Raw genomic sequence first — 4,877 nt, 5'->3', positions numbered from 1 at the left:
GGGAGGTGGAGGAGAAAGGGGGGAAGGGAGTGGGACAGCGGGGGGAGTGCAAGAGGAATGTGAAAGAGGGAGGGAGGAGGAACAGAACAAAGCAGGAGGAAGCAAGGAAGGCAGGAAGGAAGCACACTTACTTTTGAAGGAAGGAGGAGGGAGGGAGAGGAGAATTTCGCACTTTGGGTCGAACGTTTTACTGGTGAAATGAGCCACATGGACCGGGAGCCTCAACCGGTACGTGAGTCGCTCAGCCACGTGACCTAGGGAGAGAGAGAGAGAGAGAGAGAGAGAGAGAGAGAGAGAGAGAGAGAGAGAGAGAGAGAAGAGAGAGAGAGAGAGAGAGAGAGAGAGAGAGAGAGAGAGAGAGAGAGAGAGAGAGAGAGAGAGAGAGAGAGGAGGGGGGGGGGGGGCAGACGAAGGAATAAGAGAGGAACAGAGAGAGAGAAAGGGATAGACAGAAAGAGGAAGAGACAGACAGCCATAGAGAGGGCGAGACTGAATCAGAAACCGTAAAAGAGAGAGAATACGAGAGAAAAATAGAAAAACAACAAACAAATAGACACCCACAGACACAACCGGATTGGGCAGCTGGTCCATAACCCCAGAAGGGAATTTCCCCAAAGAGCAATGACCTCGCTTGGCCCAGGAAACACAGGTCAAGGCGGCATCTGGCGAAGACCCTCACCCTCAGCCTCCTGCGGCGCGGGTTCTAAAAGGAGACCTGAGGCCGTGAAAGGAACTGTCAGACGCACACACATACATATGCTGACACAGGCATATACATTCACACACAATGACACAGACACACATATTCACACACAGAGACATATATATTCACAAACAGACATACACACTGACACAGATACATATATTCACACATACATACACACATACACACATATTCACACACACTGATACAGACACATACATATTCAAACACGCATGCAGATGTTGACAGACGCCCATAAATTCACAAACGTACACACACACACACACACTCATATTCACACACAGACACTAACACAGACGCACATACACACAGATACACATGCAATACGTTCAATTCGTACACAGCACTTGATACACTGACAAAGACGCACATATACACACACACTCACAAAACCCCGTCATACCTATCACAAAACAAACAAAAAAGGGAAGCGCAAATGTCACACAAATAAAACCATCACTAAGCCAAAAATCACAGAAAACAAAAAGCAAACAAACAAACAAACAAACAAACGGGCGAAACCCCACTCCCACGACGAACTGCGGACGGTCGTTCTATCGAGTGCCGTCGCTCGGAGCGAATCGCCGGACGACCAATCAATGACACCGCATTGCACAGTGCAATCGATATAAGAAAAAAAACATAATGCCGATGAATGGTGCACGAAGTTGCAGAACAGTGCATGAGTTTGCAAAATATCTATGTTGCCGAAGGGGTGTGCAGTGAGTGAAGAATGTATAGTGATGCCAGATATAAAAAGATACAGGAACATATGGTGGTGCATAGAGTCAAAAGTGGTGGAGGAACTACCGGTGACTAGAAGAACGTACAGTGAAGCCTGAATACATAATGACGCAAGACTGTGTAGTGATGCAGGTATACACAGTATTGAAAAAAAAGAAGAAAGAGAAGAAAAAGAAGAAGAAGAAGAAGAAGAAACAGAGTTAGCACTAAAAATACAGCGACGCCGGAATGCACGGTGAACCAGCCACACAATACGCGAACGTATAGTGAAGTATAGTGGCGATGCAGGCCACGTGGCGAGTGTTCCTTAAGGGCTGACAGCTTAATGAACCGGCGGGACATTATAAGGGTGATGGGAAGATGGGGAAGATGGGGAGGAGGAGAGGAAATGGGGATGATGGGGGGGGGAGGGGGGGGGAAGGGGGAAAGATGGAAGGCGGGGAAAGGAAACGAGGGAAAAGGGAAAGGTGGATGGCGAAGGAAAGTAAATAAGGGATAGGGAAGGTATAAGAGGGAAAGGGAAAGAGGGAGAGGGAAAAGAAAAAAAGGGAAGATGGAAGGAAAAGGAAAAAAAGGAAAAGAGGGAGACGGTAAAGGGGAAGGGATGGGAAAGGGAAAGGAAGGAAGGGGGAGTGGCAGGAACGCAGATGAAGATGATAGTGAGGCGAAGGAGGAGAAAAGAGGAGGAGGAGGAGGAAAAGAGAATGAAGAGGTGGAAGAGGACGAAGACGAGGCAAAGAAGGGAGATAAGAGGAATAGGAGAAAGAAAATGTGCCCAGTAAAAGTAAGATGAATAACGAAAAAGAAGATAAGAAGGAAAAGAAGACAAGAAAACAGAAGCAAAACACGAAGGAGAAAAGAAATAAATAAGAAAAAAGAACAACAACAAGAGGACAGGCACTGAAAATGAGACGAACCAGACGACAGAAATAAAAAAGACCCCCCCCCCCACGGCCGCAGAATGCCTGTCGCCGGGCGCAAGCAAGGAGGCGAGCACAACGCCAGCATATGCATATTGACCGAACAGCGAACAATGCTAACAAGAACAGCTGATTGCGCCACAGCCGGACCTCCCGGGGCTAAGGCAAAGCTGCTTGCGGAATGGAATAATAACACCAAAATGCAAACAATTGAGTGCGTGTGTGCGTGCGGGCGGGCGGGCGGGCGGGCCGTATTGCCAGGGTGCACAAGACGTTCGTATGCATGTATGCAATATTGCAAGCCGGTAAACAGAAGCGCTGTCAATCGAAGGGAATGGGAGGGGGAGGGGGAGGGGGAGGGGGAGGGGGATGGGGATGGGGGAAGGGAGGGAGATGAGGAAGGAGGGAGAGAGGAGGGAGGAAAGGCAAGAGGGATGGGGAGGAGGAAAGAGTGAGTGGAGGAGTCTGGGGAGGAAGGAAGGGAGGAGGAGGAGGAGGAGAAGGAGGAGGAGGAGGAGGAGGGATAGGAGGGAGAAGGAGGGAGTGGGGGAGGAGGGAAGATAAAAGGGAATGGGAGAGGGGACAGGAGGAGGGGGAGGGAGATGGGGAAGGAAGAGGAGCGAAGATAAAGAGAATTCAGAGAGGGAGGAAGGAGAGGGAGAGGGAAAGAGAGAGAGGGAGGGGGAATGGAAGAGGGTGCGACACGGATACTGCAAGGGAGAAAGTCAATATCTTCTCCCTCTTCCCATTCCTTCACTCGGACTCAAATAACGCCTCATTGTCAAACAACACAAACCACAACCCCAGCGAAGAACAACAACCAAGATTAAAAATAATTTCTGGAAGACAACCGAGCCGACTTTGAAGCCTGACGACGGGAGACAAAGAAAAGCCGGGGGAGGGGGGGGTTACATACTACAGCCCCCCTTCCCCCTTCCCTCTCCCCCCTCTAGCATCTCGACCCTCCCTCCCTCCCTCCCAACCCCTGTATTTCCATGACAGAGGGTCCTAACCCCCCCCCCCCCTAGTTCTCACCTATGTCCCTGTTTCCCACGAACCCCTTTCCCCTGACTCGAGGGCCACACCTGCCTCTCCTACCAAGACCCCCAACCCCCGTTTCGACATCATCTGAAGCATCCTCCGACCCCAATTCTCCTCCCCATCCCATTTCTCCACCAGTCTCCACCCCATCCTTCCCTCCCATCTCCCAGAGACTCGAGGACCCCATCCCCCTCCCATTCCCAACCCCCATATCCATGATCGAAAGACCCCAATCCCCCCCTAACCGCCCCCCCCCCATTTCCCCACAACCTTTCCCTGAGGGCGAGCCAAGCGCCGCGGCCCCGAGGCGAGAAGGGCGGGCGCGGCGTCCCCCAAGGCGCCCAGATTAAACCCATTTCCCTCCATGAAAGGCCGCGTACAACCTGGTAATTCCGGCCGCCCAAATGCTCCGTCGCCCGCCGCCCACAAAGATCACGGGCGGCGGGCGTCCTGGTGCGGGTTCTAATACTGCTTGCACTCGCTCTCTCTCTCTGGGTTACTCTTGCTTTTGCTTGTGGTTTCTCTCATCTGCTGTTCTCTCACTCTCCTATTCTTTCGCTTGCTCTCTCTCTCTCTCTCTCTCTCTCTCTCTCTCTCTCTCTCTCTCTCTCTCTCTCTCTCTCTCTCTCTCTCTCTCTCTCACACACATTTCGTTCTCTCTATCTGTTTGTCTTTCCTCACTCACTCACCTTTTTCCCTCACGCTTAATCCCTGTTCCCTCACTCAAACACAAAAGTAAACAAACATATGACTCCCCCCCTTCCCCAACACTTTTTTCCCTCCCTCTCCCTCTGTCTGTCTGTCTGTGTCTGAAAAAACACCACCTTGGCATTACCAAAAGATAAAATCCCCCTTCCCTAACGCAGAAGATAAGAATACCCCAAAAAAGAAGAAAAAAGAGAAATCCTATCTAGCATTAAAAGAAAGAAAGAAAAAAAGGAAGAGACAAAACCCACATCCCCCTATCCGCCCCCCCAAAAAAAATAAAAATAAAAATAAAATAAATACACCGAGACAAAAGCCACATCCCCTCCCCCCCTCCCCCCCCCCAAAAAAAAAAAAAAAATCTCCCGCTAAGAAGATCAAACGGCGCGCGCGGGCTGAGCGCAGCGCCCCGAGCCCGCCGACCCTCGCCGCCGCCCCGCAATCACGTATGATCCAATAATGCAATCAAGGCATCATCTGCGCCGAGGAAAACAGGCCAATAAAAGGACGAGAACCTGAGGAATGGAGGATGCGGCTGGGGCTTCGGCCGGGCACCCTCGGCGGGGAGAGGGGGGACGGGGGGCCAGCTTGCAACATCGCTCATTCTATAACTGCGTGAGGTAGGGTGGTGGGGAATGGGGGGTGAGGGGGGGGGGCAGCTTGCAACACTGCTTATTCTATAACTGCGTGAGGTAGGGTGTGGCTGGGGGGGGGGGGGTTCTCATCACCCAAAGACCTGGGTG

Source organism: Penaeus vannamei, chromosome 41 (assembly GCF_042767895.1).
Source record: "Penaeus vannamei isolate JL-2024 chromosome 41, ASM4276789v1, whole genome shotgun sequence".
Classification (NCBI taxonomy): domain Eukaryota; kingdom Metazoa; phylum Arthropoda; class Malacostraca; order Decapoda; family Penaeidae; genus Penaeus; species Penaeus vannamei.
The sequence above is the reverse complement of the archived record's forward strand: the minus strand, read 5'-3'. Positions refer to the sequence as shown.